We start from the raw sequence: 16,459 nt of genomic DNA, 5'->3' as shown, positions 1-16,459 counted from the left end.
TGACGCGAGCTAATGACCATAAACTCAGTTTTTGCCACATTGAGGCTTAACTTGTTAGCTTTGAGCCAGAGATTAATGCTTTTCAGTTCAGTATTGATTTGGATCTCAAGACCAAGCATGTCAGATGCAGCAAAGGTAACATTCATGTCATCAGCATACATTCTAGGGGAGCCTAAGCTTAAGCAATTTGGTAAGTCATTTATATAGATCAAAAAGAGTAGAGGGCCAATTATTGTTCCTTGGTGAACTCCACAGTTTAAAGGGCTTGTACTGGAGAGGTGATTGTTTACGTTGCATCGTTGTAGACGGTTTGCTAGGTAAGATTTAAACCATTTCAGTGCATCTTGATCCACCCCATACTTAGCAAGTTTTTGCAAGATGATTTCGTGATCTATAGTGTCAAAGGCTTTCTTTAAATCAATGAAAATTACACCATTGAGTAGACCTTTGTCAACATTGACACACCAGTTGTTGCTTGTCTCCAGCAAGGCAGTAAGCGTACTTTGTAGAGAACGAAAGCCAGACTGGCAACTGATTAATAAATCATTTACATTTAGATAGTTATATATTTGGTCATAGATCATTTTTTCAAAGATTTTGGCCACAGAGAACTGGTCTCCTTAACATGAACGTTGAAATTAAGATCTTTATCGATACTGACACCAAGAAGTAGCATTGTAATAGCAATAAAGGTGACAATGCCATTAAGTGAAACACATAGATCATCAGTGTCAGTTCCGAACCACATAGAGAGACATTTGTTTGGATTAGTTGTCATACCATTACCCTGAAACGAATCAGATGCTAGTGTCAAGCCACTTTGCAGGGAGGTCTGAATTGTACTTGGTTTTTAATCTACGGAGAAAAAGTTGAGTGTCATCAAGAATAGCAAATTCATTGAGGAAGATGTTAAATCACAAGGGTCCGAGAACAGACCCTTGAGGCACACCCTTATGAAGAGATAGCCAACTGAAGTAGGCATCACCAATCTTTACCCTAGAAATTTTATACAGTTCTCTGATAGGCCATACGCCTTGAGTTTGGATAACAATAAATCATGCAGAAGGCAGTCTTCGAGAGATCAATGCCTATCATGGCTACATGCTCTTTACTGTCCAAAGCGGTCCTTAACCCTTTAATTCCCAAGATCTGATTGTCAATGATCCACTCTAACTGCTACACATTTCCTTGTAATTTAGTTTTGAGAATTTGGTGTTAGAACAAGATAACAACTTTTTCGTGACAGCTTTAAGTATTCTCATCACCAGTCTGCTGGATAATGTACGGTTATCATAGGGAGAAGTTACATGTCAATCACCTCTGGGAGTTAAAGGGTTTATTCCTCAAGTAGACGTAGAAACGCAGTCTGGCAGCTATAATGCTTGCGATACGCGGATAAGGTGATAAGTTATCCTGAAAATTGTCACAAAGTTGCATGAAGAGAATACGCTCGAAAACATTGTTAAATGCAACCAGCACAGTAATTGGTCGATAATTAGATTTAAGATTTTCATATCCCTTCTTGAAAAGTGTTTCATCTCCCATCTTGAAAGCGTGGTTTATCTCCTTGTGTGTAATGGGTAACGAGTGAACTAGACGTTCTTCCACTCTATAAAAAGCATCCTCTTCGTTAAACGTGGAGGGCAAGGGCAGTCGTGATAACGCGTCAGCCACTGCATATGGCTTCGATGGAACAAATCTGATGCTGTAATTAAATGCTGACAGTATGATGGCCCAACGCTGAAGGCGCATGGCTGCCAGTGAGGGAGTAGATGTCTTGGGACCAAACATTTGCTCTAACAGCTTATTATCAATGAGGATCGTGAAATGACGACCGTAAAGATACAAGTGGAACCGTTTCAAGCCAAACATAATCGCCAAAGCCTGTTTGTCTATCTTCCCCGTAGTGTTTTTCGTGTTCGTTCAGAGTTTGTGACACGTAGGCAATCGGGCGACGGTATCCCGTGGGATAACGTGCATCATAGCAGCACCCAAACCACATGAGAGGCGTCAACTGATGATTCCATCAGGAATTCTGCGCCTTCAATCTGCACGAGGATCTTCACAGCAGGTGCTGAAAGTCGTGACCTACGCAGCTCTTATTTCTGACTCTCTTCCGTGGCGAAAATGGACCCAAGATATTCATCTGCCGTGTTGTCCTGCAGTCCAGTCTCTGAATCCTGTTCTGTGTGATGCACATGTTGTTTGCTCGCCATCTTTTTCGGTGGTGGTTTTGCATTGCGACACTCAGACTGTAAATGACCCGTTAAATGGCAGTTAAAACACTCAGAATCCTTGTATTTGCATTTGTCTGGGGTGTGGATGGTTGCCCAGTTTGCTGAGATTGTTTTCCACGCCCGCCGTGACGTCGACCCACCGAGCGACCGCATAACCACATGTTGTCGCGCTTGACCTGTTTGGGCGACTGCATCTTCCGCTACTTCTTGAAAAGTGAAGTTGCCTGATAATAACTCTCCCACAAACTTTACGATACTTTACCCCGGTTTCTGATTTGCAGAATGAAATCGGTATCTCTGCGCGACTTTTAAGCGAACGGACTTGTAATGACCACGCAGCAGCGTTGCGAGTTGGTCAAAAGTCTTCATATTCGGCGCTTTGGGAATGACAAATCCTTTAAGACTCGATAAACACCACTTCCAATAGATGTTAAGAGTATTGTTCTTCGTTTAGATAGCTGAGAGATAGCTTTTTATATCTTCAGACTCAGCACTGAAGACATCAAAAGGAGGTCTTCCCGCCATGTGGTTTGCGGTGGTTTGAGCTGATGTCGTAGATTTAACAACCGGATTTTTCCGTGATGCTCCGCCGGAGCCGGCGTTCGTCGGCGTTGGCTGTTCGTTCTCCAGTTTACCTCGTCGCCACTGTAGCGTATAGCGTTGGAATAGACTTTAAGGCGTGAAGAAAAAATCGAGAAGTTCCTTTTCGTACAATATCCCAACCACCCTGAAACATGAAAACGAGGCTGACAAGCGACAGCGTGAAGACTTGCGTCATACACCACACTAACTTTAAGCAGTTTTTGTGGGATGGTCTCGAAAAATTCTTCAAATATTTTTTCTCCAAATTACTTTTGGGGCAAAGCCTGACTTCTGAATGAATTTCAACACAAATCAAACTGTTGCAAAATTACGATGCCGCAAATTTTAATGTTCTTGATCAGCATACAGACATATCTACGTGCCTTCATGTTATCACGAGTTTACAGAATAACTTTGCAGCTAATAGCTTCGAGAAAAATAAGACTGAAAAACAAAAGAATCAGCCACGACATGGTATTTTTTAAGGAAAAGAGCATTTGATTCGTGATTTTTGCAACAGATTAATTGATCAACCACATAAGCACAAGCGTTCATCATATGCCGATTCATGAAGATACCCATGAGCCAATGGATACACGCATTACTAATTATGGAATTGAATCACTTCAAAAGATTCGATACAATTCTTCAAAAGACTAAAGGATACTTATCTCTACGGGAGCCTGGTTTTCGGAAGATATCTACACCCAATTTCAGTGAAGCAAAAGATTCTAATATGTACGTCGCTTAAACCTCTTCATTGTGCTTTTCATCTTCCGCCAATCCGTGATAATGCGAAATTCATTTTTTACGATCTCCATAAATCAACGTAGAGAGGAAGCCAGTAAGCCAAACAAATTAAGGCAGAAAAGGGGTATATTTCTCAAGAAACCCAGGAATTTTCGCTATAATTTTCATGCATCTTCTTTTCCTTATTCTCATTAATATCGTCATCAAATTTGTGCGCCCAAATTCTATAATGATATGAAGATCACCATCAGAGCTGTGTACCAAAAACGCAGCGACCTCAACAAACAGATTCTGCAGTGTCGCTCTGAACTTTGCAAATCTGCCCTGAAATCTGTCTAGAAAATCAAATTCAATAGCAACACCGACTTCGGAAGAGAGGACGGCATTGAAAAGTGGAAGAGAGCGAGAAGACATGGCAAAGCGGCCGACAAAGGCGGCACAGCAGTTGTTTCGCTATATGAAATATATGATAAAGATGTCGCTTCACTAACCGAAACATTGTAAAAAAACACGATTAACTACCTTATAGCGAGAGAAGAATTCCCGGCTAACGAAAATAATATGAGTATCACCACTTTTAAAACTTTGTCTTTACTTTTTAACTAAAAGCTACAATCCCACGAATCCTGGTGGACGTATCGTCTCTGCTTGTGGTTTTCCTAACGAACTAACTTCTAGCTATTTAGACAACATTATGGTAACTATCGTCAAATCTTTACCATCATACATTAAAGACAAGCAACACGCACTTGAAATTTTTCGCGATTTTAATTTCCTGGGCTAAGACAAATTTATTTATACTATCATTCCCAATTACGAGGATTCTGGCTCTTGCACATTTCGCTCAACATTAGTTTTAAGAACAAGTCTCTGTAAGAATCAAACATCTTGGGAAATGAAAATTTTCAACCCTCCTTCAAATTTTGCATGCAGTTAGGCACTCAGGGGGGATGCACAAAAATGCCCTTTTTAAAGGTCGCTGCATTCTTGTTGCCATGGTAACAACGGCTGCTTGTTCGAGGCTCGGAGCCTCATTTTCATACAAAAACGTCGCAAAAAAAGAGTGAAATGTTTATATCTCTATCTCAAGCTAAATACAACATTACAAATTGGCACTTCTACCATACATAGTGACATCATTCGTCTTCCTTTTGATTTATTCAATTTTCCCTGAGAGTGAATGTGAACACACCAATAGATTATTCATCTCGTTACAGTTTCGGTCATTTTTGTTGTCGGGTAAAACAGGGAAAACGTTTATCTGAATGTCTCCAAAAATACACTGATTCTGGAACTGAACTACCCACCTAGCTGGATAATAATATTTTAGTTTTTAAATATTTAAAAATCTTGGCGGGCCTGCCTCTACTTTTTATAGGGGCAATACGCGAAGAAAGCTCAAAATCAGATATTGCATAATTTGGTGATGTTTACATCTAATGTTCTCAACAACAAATGTTTCAGACAAATGAAACATGCACGGCTTTGGAAGAAATTTATCTTATGAGTAATATCCTGAAGAGAAATCTCGCCTCTGGTTGTCATCTTTTAAAAAAAATTGATCAAACTTCTTGGAGGACTACTCGACATAACTACAAACATATACCTCAAATCGTGTGCATCATCCAGATTCCGAGTGCTGCACCTTCTTTCATGGGAATTTGAGCGATCTGAAGTCCTCTGAAGATACACTGATATACCTGTATGTCATTTGAAACAAGTTGAAGTCGGCTGATCTACACGAAACTATCCTCACACCGGTCATTTGTCATAAACATGTACGTTGTCACGATGGCGTGACGCTGTATTTCTCCATGAAGTTTCCATCGATCGCCCCAAAGAAGACGAGAAATGGACATTTTTGGATATATCAGCAGATTTCCGCGCATTCTAAGTAAAAACAACCAAAAAAAAAGAAGAAAACTTCAATTGAACGCTCGTAAACACTGAGAATCTAAGAGCAGAAATCGCAGCTTGTCAGCGGCAGTACTACATGTACAACCCAGTCGTCACAATAGCAATTTGTACTACTTGCGCGAAAATCATCATAAAGTGGAGATTTTGAAATACTCAGTATCCCTGCAGTACAGAAAACGGAACAGGGATTTCATCGCAATCAATTTCCAAAATTTTGCTTTTTTCAGGGAGTCTTTCACGTGCTCGAACGTTGTATTGGCTTTGAGCCTTGAGATTTATTTCCCTTGACAATAAAATGCTTAAAGTGCTTACAAAATTACAAAGGAACTATTTTTGATGTCGCTTGGACCGAGAAATACAGATTTGAAATAATTAATGCTGTCACTGATCAACCAAAGGGCACAATCTTCTCAGCTATTAGCTTGATGGTCTCCACAGACTAACGTTATTAAACCGAACGATCTCCTTTTTCCTCCTGGTGAGCCGGCCACCTCAGGGGAAAATTAAAGAGACCTTTGACTTCCTCTCGTGTAAATCACTGGGAGATTGCGTTATGTTCATCTTTCTTTAAGCTTGTAAAAGATATCCGGGAGAAAAGTATGGAAAATAATGGTGATGAAATCGTTGTTCTTTTTCCTGAAGGACATGAAGCAATCCGGATTACATATTAACCATGGGGAGTTTCGTTCAAGTGACAAGTTGCGATTTACGTGTCGATAATAAGTTGTTTGAAAGGTGGAATTATGACATAATGATTTCATTAAATCTTTTATTTCGAACTTTGTTATGATTTTTTTCTTTATCAAGACATGGAAGGAAACATTGATTGACTCGATAACACTGCGGCGGTGATAAGTCTCTCCTTGTCATATCTTATGCAAATTTTTTAACAGTTTTCTGACAGTTTTCAGATGATTTGAAATATCTTAGCTCCTGTCACAAGGAAATGATAACTGCCCTTATCTGCTCTTTGTAAGGAGATGCCTATGTCGTTCAAATTGATTTGGTTGCAACTGGGTTTCACCTGTAGTACTGCCGCTGACAAGTTACGATTTCTACTCTAAGATTCTCAGTGTTTACGAGCGTTCAATCAAGGTTTTCCTCTTTCTTTGGTTTTTTTTTTGGTTGTTTTTACTTCAGAAAGCGGAAATCTGCTGACATATATGAAAAATATCCATTTCCTTTCTTCTTTGGAGCGACCGATAGAAACTTCATGGAGAAATACAGCGTCACGCCATCGTGATAACGTACATGTTTATGACAATTGATCGGTGTGAGGTTACTTTAGTGTAGATCAGCCGACTTCAACATGTTTCAAATGACATATAAGTATATCAGTGTATCTTCAGAGGACTTCGGGTTGCTCAAATTCCATTAAAGAAGGTGCAGCACTCGGAATCTGGATGATATGCACACGATTTGAGGTATATGTTTAAGGTTACGTCTAGTAGTCCTCCAATAAGTTTGATCAATTTTTTTTTAAAAGATGACAACCAGAGGCGAGATTTCTCTTCGGGATATTGCTCTTAAGATAACATCCTTCCAAAGCCGTGCATGTTTCATTTGTCTGAAACATTTGTTGTTGAGAACATTAGATGTAAACATCGCCAAATTATGCAATATCTGATTTAGAGCTATTTTCGCGAATTGCCCCTATGAAAAGTAGAGGCAGGCCCGCAGAGATTTTTACATATTTAAAAACTAAAATATTATTATCCAGCTAGGTGGGTAGTTTCAGTTCCAGAATAGGTGTACTTTTGGAGAAATTCAGATAAACGTTTTCCCTGTTTTACCCGACAACAAAAATGACCGAAACTGTACCGAGATGAATGATCTATTGGTGTATTCACATTCACTCTCAGAGAAAATTGAATAAATCTAAGTGAAGACAAATGATTTCACTATGTATGGTAGAAGTGCCAATTTGTAATGTTGTATTTAGCTTGAGATAGAGAAATAAACATTTCACTCTTTTTTTGCAACGTTTTTGTTTGAAAATGAGGCTCCGAGCCTCGAACAAGCAGTCGTTGTTACCATGGCAACAAGAGTGCTGCGACCTTTAAAAAGGGCATTTTTGTGCATCCCCCTTGACTGCCTAACTGCATGCAAAATTTGAAGGGGGGTTGAAAATTTTCATTTCCCAAGATGTTTGATTCTTACAGAGACTTTTTCTTAACACTCAACTATTTTTCATTCCGGAACAGAATGTTACCGAAAAAAAAGAAAGATCGAATTCTATTCACCCACTCAGTAAAAAACATTCATAAAGAATAATCCGAAACTGGCTCCTCTTCTTTCGCAACCTCTACTAAATCTCGACAAAAACATTGGGAAATTTTGGCTAAAAATTTTTCTAAATTCAGTGGGATATTTTTCTAAATTCCGTGAGTAATTTTTTACAAGTAAGTTTACGACGAGTCACATGGCATGTCATGTTGCCTGCCACAGTCTATTGTTCAGCCCACCTGGGTATCTCTAAAGAGGATACTGAAAATTAAGAAAAACGAAACCCAAAAGAAAGTGAAATATTTATGTAATCATTTCTATAACGTCCAGACTCAAAATCATATTTTAATGTAAAGTTATGTGCAAGAAACTCGTGAGCAAAAGTAAACAAACGTTCGTTGTTTTCGTTGCACCGTGATTTTTTTACATTGTACCATTTCGCAGTTCAAAGTCCCATTCCTTTAAGTAACATTGTGTTTGGTTTCGTTTCGTTTCGTGTAAAGAGGCATAAGCCACTTGTTTTGAGTGAAACATCAGGCAATCTAGAATCAACATTATCAGAGGTGTGATGTGAATATATCGAGTCCTGACCGAACAATTTGTCCGGTGTTCGCTTGTAAATTATTTCGAGCCCTGTTATTGAGTTTCTCCAACAACGCTCTTGGGCAAACAAATGTATCCCAAAATTTCTTATTCATTTCTTGATCTCAAAGCACGAAAGCAAAATGCACACTTTAATTCAGGTTCCATGTACAAACGAACATAGATTATGCCGTTTTTATCTTCAAAGAGATTTGTGTGCTACAGAAGAACCTCGAAGAATAAGTAATTTAATCCGCTCTTAGCAAGAATCTGAACAGAAATTATGGAAAATATAGATCGTGTACTTTTCACTAATCCGCAAGGATTATTGGGTTACTTTTAACTTTCACACAATAACTGATTTGGACGTAAGTTAGATTTGAATATTCTGTTTAATGTTTTTAAGATTCATCTTCATGGCAGTCCATTCTCGGAAATTATACACACCTATTTCAACCGACTAGACAATACACGCATATATGTGACTAAAACCTCTTTCGTTCGTCATCTTTCATAATATTAAATATCTATCTAATCGGTGCTGGTGCGAAATTTGTTTTTAGGATCTGAGAAAATCAGCTCAGAAAAAAGGCTAGCAATAGATATCTTTTTAAAAAAAACTCTTTAATAGTTGAACTGATATATAAGTTTCGTAAAGGACAATTGTAATTTTTTTTTAAAATGACGTTATGAACGGCTTTTCAGCGTCACTTTTTGAATCCTGCTCACCTCACTAGCCATACCTTATCCACAAACCTGTGTTCCATCTCTTGGAGGTCTGTTTGAACTATTGGGAGCCATGATAATTTTGGGTGATAAGTCACTGAGTTGTTTTTTAAAATGACGCCCTCTACAGTCGTATTCTTAGCATATTTGAAGACTGTTCGATAAGCAAGGTTACTCCTTAGAATCTCAGAACACACAAATTCGTTTATTTTTATAATTACTTTTATGCAGCAGAGATAACAATTATTTGGTTCTGGAGGAAAGGAAAACGGGTAAGGCCGTAAAATGACTTGACGGAACAAATAGATACGTGTATTTGAGGAAACCAACTCGAAGTACTCCCTTGGCGAACGAGAGAGTGGAAATCTATCAATAAATTCTGGATACCAAAAATCTGCGGCAAATGTATTTTAGAGAAACCGCGCGATAACCACGTAACCTAAAAGTTGCTCATTTAATAAAGAGGTAAAATTTCAGTTTAGCTAACCTAGCCAGGAAAAATGGTGCCAGCAATCATTTCATGCGTCGTCAAATAGTTAACAAAAAATTATCATCAAAATGTGTAATACTCAAGTAATTTCTGTTCTCCTCGGATTAAGCAAGTTCCCAATAATAACTGGGTATTAAGAGATTTTTAGAAAATTGTTTTCACGTATGTTGACTTTCAAGCTATGCCTATTGCAACAATGTTTTTATTACGTAAACGAAAATACTCAGTGACAAGTTTCAGGAAGTTGTTCTTTTAATTTTCTATCTGCTAATGAAGTTCCTCTTTTTCTAATATCACTTCCAACAGGTCGTGTAGATATAACTTATGCGCTAGGATTATTGGATCAATAATGACTTACTTTTGATTTAAATTACTTTGGAAAAGTCTGCTCAATTTTTGAAGGTTGTCATCGTCATCTCCGGGGCGGTCGGATTTTCGGAAAGTACGCAAGTTCTTTTACAATGGAGCAGAAGATAAAAATAGATACGAAGAGAGGTAAGTCCGCCTTTTATTACTGTACTTATTCTCTAACCAATCAGCGAACGTGCTCAATATATTTTTCCATCTGCAATTTCGCTTTCTCTTTCTCTTCAAAGGTTATGAGGGAAAATATATGTTAACAAATTCTCTTTTATCAGTGTCATTGATTTAAAACTTCCGTGAACGTTATTTGTTAAGTTATTAATTTAAAATAACGCTGTAAACGGCTTTTAAACGCCGCCACGTATGTTCCGAAGAGATCAATACTTCAGGCACTGACAGTTTGATTTCAATTTTTTATTTCAACTCTCGGAGCCTTTTTATCTGTTTAATCTAAATTTATTATCCTCAAAGCAAAGGCTGTTATTAATTTCCGACTCATCAAGATTAACCTATTTTGAGATTCAGTTGTGATGGAGGAGGTCCATAAAGAAAGTGATAAAAGAGGCAGTTGGTATCACTGGTTATGAAACTATCGCTGAATACGTATCGCTGATTGCGTGAAGAGAGATCCTGGTCCAACAAGGTAAATTTTGAAAGCACTTTGCTTATAGAAGTATTTCTAAGGGACTACCGTCGAAATTGTATTAAGCGGCACCGTATCAAGCAGTCACCCTATATGAAGCGGTCGGTTGCCAAAGTTCCGAATTTGTTTCCTCTCAGTCACTGGTATTTAATCAGAAACGCGGCAACTAAGATTAGTTTTCACGGCTTGAAGTTCCTCAGTCTCCAAAATTTAAAATGTTATCCAACATTCATGATCACGTCTCTGGCGGCCATTTTAGGATTCACAAAACTAAGTTAAGGTATTGATGGAAAGGAATATACAAGGATGTTGAGCACTGGTGCAAGCCCTGCCAAGATTGCTCAATAAGAAAATCGCCAAGAAATTTTAAAAGAGCCCCTTACTTGCTATTCTCGTAGAAGGGCCGTTTGAAAGAGTTGGTGTTGATATCCTGGGACAACTTCCACCACTAAGGAAAAATTACAGATTTATCGTTGTTTTTAATGATTATCTTACTCGATGGGTAGAAGCTTTTTCAGTTCCTAGTGCTGAAGCGATTGTAGTCGCTCGGCTTTTGATTGATGAAATGATAGCTCTTTAAGTTTTGCAATCGGATAGAGAATAGAATTTTATTTCAAAATTAGTTGCTGAGTTTTTTAAGATTTTTTCAAATTCATAAGGTAAACAGATCGTGTTATCACTTTCAAACTGATGGTCTGGTGGAAAGATTTAATTCGAACTGAGACGAATACATTCCGATGGTTTAGAACTTCTATTTGTGGAGCAATTGGAGTCAGCCCTTTCTACGAAGAAATCCGTTGAGAGCCCCCGCCTACCAATCGATGTCAAACTATCGCCTAGTGCATCCGAAGATCTTGCAAGCTATGTGCATGAAGCTTTGTAGAGAAGGTGGAATCGGTGCAGAATATAGCTAAAGAGAACCTGCAACGTTCTCAGCAGAAAATGAAGGATTATTATGATAAAAAGTCTAAAAGGCCAATTTTTCAACGCTAGTTTCTTTGGAATGAAAATAAGCCTTGTCTCGTGTCCAAGGGTCCCAGCTGTATCTCTCTGCCATTCTTTCCTATCGACACGGTTACATATGTAACGTTGGTATCAGGCGCAAGAGGAATGATCGTTCCTTTGCTTTGTTTGTTTTGCTTTCATCGCTTTTCTTTTGGTTATTGATGTTATGCAGCTACTACTATTATACCTTTTGTGTGCGGTATTACTGGTTTAACCTTCGGACATGCGGCAAGGCTTGTTTTCATTCAAACGAAACCAACACTGCATGGAAAGCTGTAAATGCCCAAGGGAGTGATATCAAGCTTGCCAAAGTCTAAGTCGTCACATAAAAAACAGTACATAACAAACTAAGGCTCGCAAGACTCGCTTACGGATTTCAAGATAATCAGAACATTCCTGATTTTGGTAGTTGCTAAACACTTCTAATTTTAGTATTTCATAAAAATAAGAATCACGATTCTGTTTCTACTTCAGCATTCCGTTCTAATCTTCGCACTTATGTCCAGAAACGCACGCAGTAACGAAAATGGCAGAAATGACGAAATTTCGTCAAACCGAGAGAATGTCCATGGATTTGACAATTTTGGCGAATTTTAGTCAAATTCGTCAAAGCAAAATCAACTTCGGGGAATGAGGATTTTGACGAATTTTTCGCCATTTTCGTTATTGCATTAATTTCTGTACATGTCTCAATCTTAGTGTCTTTGCATAAATACGGCAATCTCGGTAAACTGACGTGTGCTTGAGTCGTCTCGAATTTTTTTTCTTGTAGTGACACACCCAGTGCTCTAAGGTCACCATAGAAAGAGGATGTCCTTAACTTGAATTCTTTTAATTAATTTTTTTCTTTCAGAAATACACAGGTGATAGCAAGAATCTAGCTATCGAAATATTAAGAGAAAAAAGAAGAGAGTTGAAGCTTTCGGAAGTTCAATTGAATTAGTAACTATGAATCTGTCTTGGAACAATTTTACGAAGGACACAACTACCTCGGCTTCTACCTTAAGTCAGGAAGTTGCTGGACGATTACTCCTGTTCTATATTATCCAAACCACTGCTTACATTGTGTTGTCCTCAGTTGCCCTCTTTGGTAATACCTTAGTTATTCTGGTTTTTGTCTTTGATAGGAGACTTTTAAAAAAATCCTACAACATTTTGATTCTGTCGTTGGCGGTCTCTGATGTACTAAGCGCGGTCATTGTGATCATGACTCATGTCGCCAACCATTATTTTCTCCCGTCAAACCCTGTTTATGGAGCGATCTTTTGTAAACTTATTGCGACCTTCTTCTTTCCATGGCAGCTCTTGTTTTTCTCGGTTTACATTTGTCTGCTGTTGTCGGTCGAGCGATGGATTGCCATCGTGAAGCCACACAAATATAGTAGTATTTTTAGAAGAAAAAATGTTGCTGGATGCATTTTGGCGTCGTGGGTATGGTCGTGTCTACTAATGTCCTCGGCCATATTGGATATGGAATACAATCCCAACTCGGTTTTCCGGTGCAGAGTCAACATCATTGGCAAAGGCTCCTCGGCCAGGCTGTTTGTCGGTGTCTTCCAGGTGATGATGATGGTTTTCTTTCCTTGCCTTGTCATGATTGGCTTGTACATTCACATGATCGTTTCTGTAAATTCGTCAGTGGTTGCGTCAGCGGAAAGCAAGGCTAAACTCCGTGGGAAGATGACCCGGATGGTCGCAATTGTTTGCTTTATTCTAATCATTTGCTATACTCCAAGTCGAATCTTTCTCTTCCTTGCATTTACCGGAAACGTCAACATATATAGTACGGTAAATGGTGTTCTCTCTCTGTTGACATTTTTCTCTAACTGCATCAACCCCCTTGTTTACGGATTCAGCAACGGAAACTTTCGCCAGAGGTACAAAAATGTTTTCTCTGGCTTGTGTTGAAGATATCTCTGATAGACTAACAGGGAAGGTCATAAAAGACAACAAATATAGCTCAATTTCTGAGGCGCGAGAACATTCAAAAATGTGTTTGTAAGTTATGTTATTAGTTTTGTAATCAACAGTCAGTAAGTCAGCTAACTGTAAGCTAGTCAGCCAGGCAGGCGGTGAGATTTTTAGTCTGTTAGCCACGCAGTCAGTACCTATCTGCCAGTCTGTCTGTGTCTTTCCGTTAGCCAACCAGCTAGGCAGTCAGCCCGTCAGTCAGCGAAACAACCAGTCAGCCAATGGGGTCTGTCAAATAATAAATTAGTAAGTAAATCAGTCAGTCAGTTAGACCGTTAGTCAGACGTTAAGTTATTTGTTAAGTTGTACCATTCCTGTCCTTTAGTCTCTCCTTGAAAGCAAATTAACATTTGTCCCTCATGCCTCTCAGAGTGTTTCTCTAAGCCATTTTCTGTGTGTTCTTTCTGCTCTGCTGTGGACCATTCATTTCCTAACACCAAAAAAGAGCTGTTAGTAGAACCTGACAGCAAAGCAATTCCTAGGCTGTTAACATGTAACTAAGGGATTGATTTTCTTGCTGATCTCACCATCATGGTCAGCTGAGCTGGTTTGTTATTTGTTTCCATGCTTTTTCACGCCTTATCGTAACAGCGTATTGTAATCGCGCTCTGTAAAATCGCATTGACTCTTCATTGTTAGTTTTCCGAAGAATGTTTTTTTTCCTTTCTTTTGTTTACCTTTTTTGTTTTAAATGTAATAAAAAGCAAGTCTAAAGAGACAAGTCTTTAACATTGATATAAAAGTATTAAAATGTCTCATTTCGTAAATGCAGGGGTAGAGTGTTTCATAGTTTCGGTGCATGGTCTCCCAGTTTTATTTTTAGTCAAGACATTTGGTGGCTATGAAAGTAAACCTTTAGAAAATCTGACTTTACATGGATCGTTATCCTTAATGCTAATCAATTCACAAATATGCTTTGGAGCGATCCCATAAATTGCCTTAAATGTAAATTGAAGTAACCTTAAAATCTATCACAAATTTAACCGGTAGCCAATGCAAAATGTTTAAAACTGGTGTAGTACGAGATTGTTTTGGTAAATTGTATATAACTCTAGCTGCTGAATTTTGAAGCCTTGGTAATTTAGCTAAGCGTATTGCCGGAAGTCCACGTAGAATACTGTTACACTAATCTATGCGCCTTGTAATTAACGCATGAACAAGTGTTTGTGTCGCTTCATTACTTGAATATTTCCTTATGCATCTAACGTTTGTAAAATGAAAGTAAGCCGCTTTAAGAGTGTTATTTATATGTTCTTGAAGTCCCAAGTTACTGTCAATCCAAGTTCCAAGGTTTTTGACTGACTTCACAGATGGAACGCGAGCTTCCCAGACCTCGAGTGAATCTGCATGGACCTTGGACAGCTGCTGGTCCTACCTATCATGAAGAACTCTGTCTTGCTATCATTGATCTTAAATTTATCACTTAGCATCCACGTTCTGATTTCTTGTACATAAGGCTCCATAGCAGTAATGGCTTCATCTGTATTCAAGACGCTATCAAGCTTTAACGCAAGATGTAATAGCGTGTCGTCCGCATTGGTGTATACATTAGGCAGATGACAACGAGGTATTGAACCAGTAAGAACAAGAGGAAATCCTTCACTCACGACAAAGACTAGTTTGTCGTGGAAAATAGAAGAGAAAACGTCCGATAGAAACATTGCCACACAAGCAGTTATGCACGGTCTCCAACGAGTGAGAATCTATCTGGACGTGATTAAAAATTTATTTCAACGAACAGTTTGCTAAAGGCTACACAGGATGATATTTGGAAGTGTCGTGGTTCTATGGATATTTTGGAAATGGTTTTGGTTATCGTCTGTGACAGGCTGCAAATGGATGGGACGGACGAAGAGAAGAAGAAATTGACTGACAAGGTAAAAAAGAACATTTACGGAACTCAATTCAGTCTTAAGAGTTGTCATTAAATATAGTTTAACATTCAGTATTAAGGTGTTTTTATTCTAGATTGTACAGTTGTCAGTTGTAATCTGTGCTTAATTCTCAGAATGTAATCATTGTTACTATTTTAATTATATTAGGATCGTTTAATCTTATTTGCAATAAATTGACTATTAGGATTAACTTGTGTGTATTTTCTTGGAGTTGTCTACTGCGCGGTTTGTTGTTCACGTTAAAGAGGGCCTTTGGTTCGCCGCACTACCCTGGTGTGAACATGCTTTGGCCTCCAGCACAGCCCCATGAGACGTATCTCTCCTCTCCATGTGTGAAAGGCAGTTTTGGCCTATGTTTTTTGCTTAGGCAGTGTGGGACCAGACCTAACGCTTTACAGTTTTATATGAGAGCAATCAAATTATGAGTAACAAATTCTTAAAGGCATCAGATTGTTGATGAGTTGCTTATGCTGTACTTATGCTTATTTTAGCTTTGATATGTTGACAAGGTTCAAGCGAAGAGACACAAAGACCAAGCAACTATCAGTTCAGTCACACCTCCTCCCTCCAACCATTACCATACGACATTTTTAAATTCCGAATGTTGTTTAAAATTTGCTATACATTTGCATGATTTACATTTGCTGGTCATAACATGCTCGGGCTTCAAGTAGTATTCCTTGAGCCATTATTCTCCTCTCCACGTTTGAGATGTTGTCTCTCGTCTTGGGAGGTGCTCGCAAACCCTCCTCCCACTTAGAGGCCGATGACCCAAAGTTGTGGCAGATCGATTTCAAACGTCCTCTTTTACACTCCCCTCGATGGATATGTCTTAGTTTAAGATGCGTCTTTTTAAGGAATGCCACTGCGAAGGAGGGCTCGAAAAAACCTCTTTGTTCTGAGCTTTAATAGAGTAATCAAATCAGTCGACTGGAGAAGACAACGCAGTAGTAGGGAAAGCAGCAACTGTCGTATTTTTACCCCTTTTATGTGCTTGATAGTCTGCCAATTTTCATGAATAAGGTATAATGGTAAAATGCATCTGAAATATTATGTTGCGATGAGTGTTATC

At 38.6% G+C, this 16,459-nt stretch overlaps 1 non-coding gene across 1 annotated transcript; it reads left to right on the top strand.

Annotated features, from left to right (window-relative positions):
* Positions 1-9,993: 9,993 nt before the first annotated feature.
* On the top strand, positions 9,994-15,577 carry LOC113673050 (uncharacterized). Its single transcript, XR_016182853.1, has 2 exons — positions 9,994-10,516; positions 12,375-15,577. It is a non-coding gene; the product is annotated as an uncharacterized LOC113673050 (transcript).
* Positions 15,578-16,459: the final 882 nt, after the last annotated feature.

The sequence above is a fragment of the Pocillopora damicornis genome, chromosome 14, assembly GCF_964200805.1.
Source record: "Pocillopora damicornis chromosome 14, jaPocDami1.2, whole genome shotgun sequence".
NCBI lineage: Eukaryota > Metazoa > Cnidaria > Anthozoa > Scleractinia > Pocilloporidae > Pocillopora > Pocillopora damicornis.
This window is presented reverse-complemented; position numbering and strand designations above follow the sequence as displayed.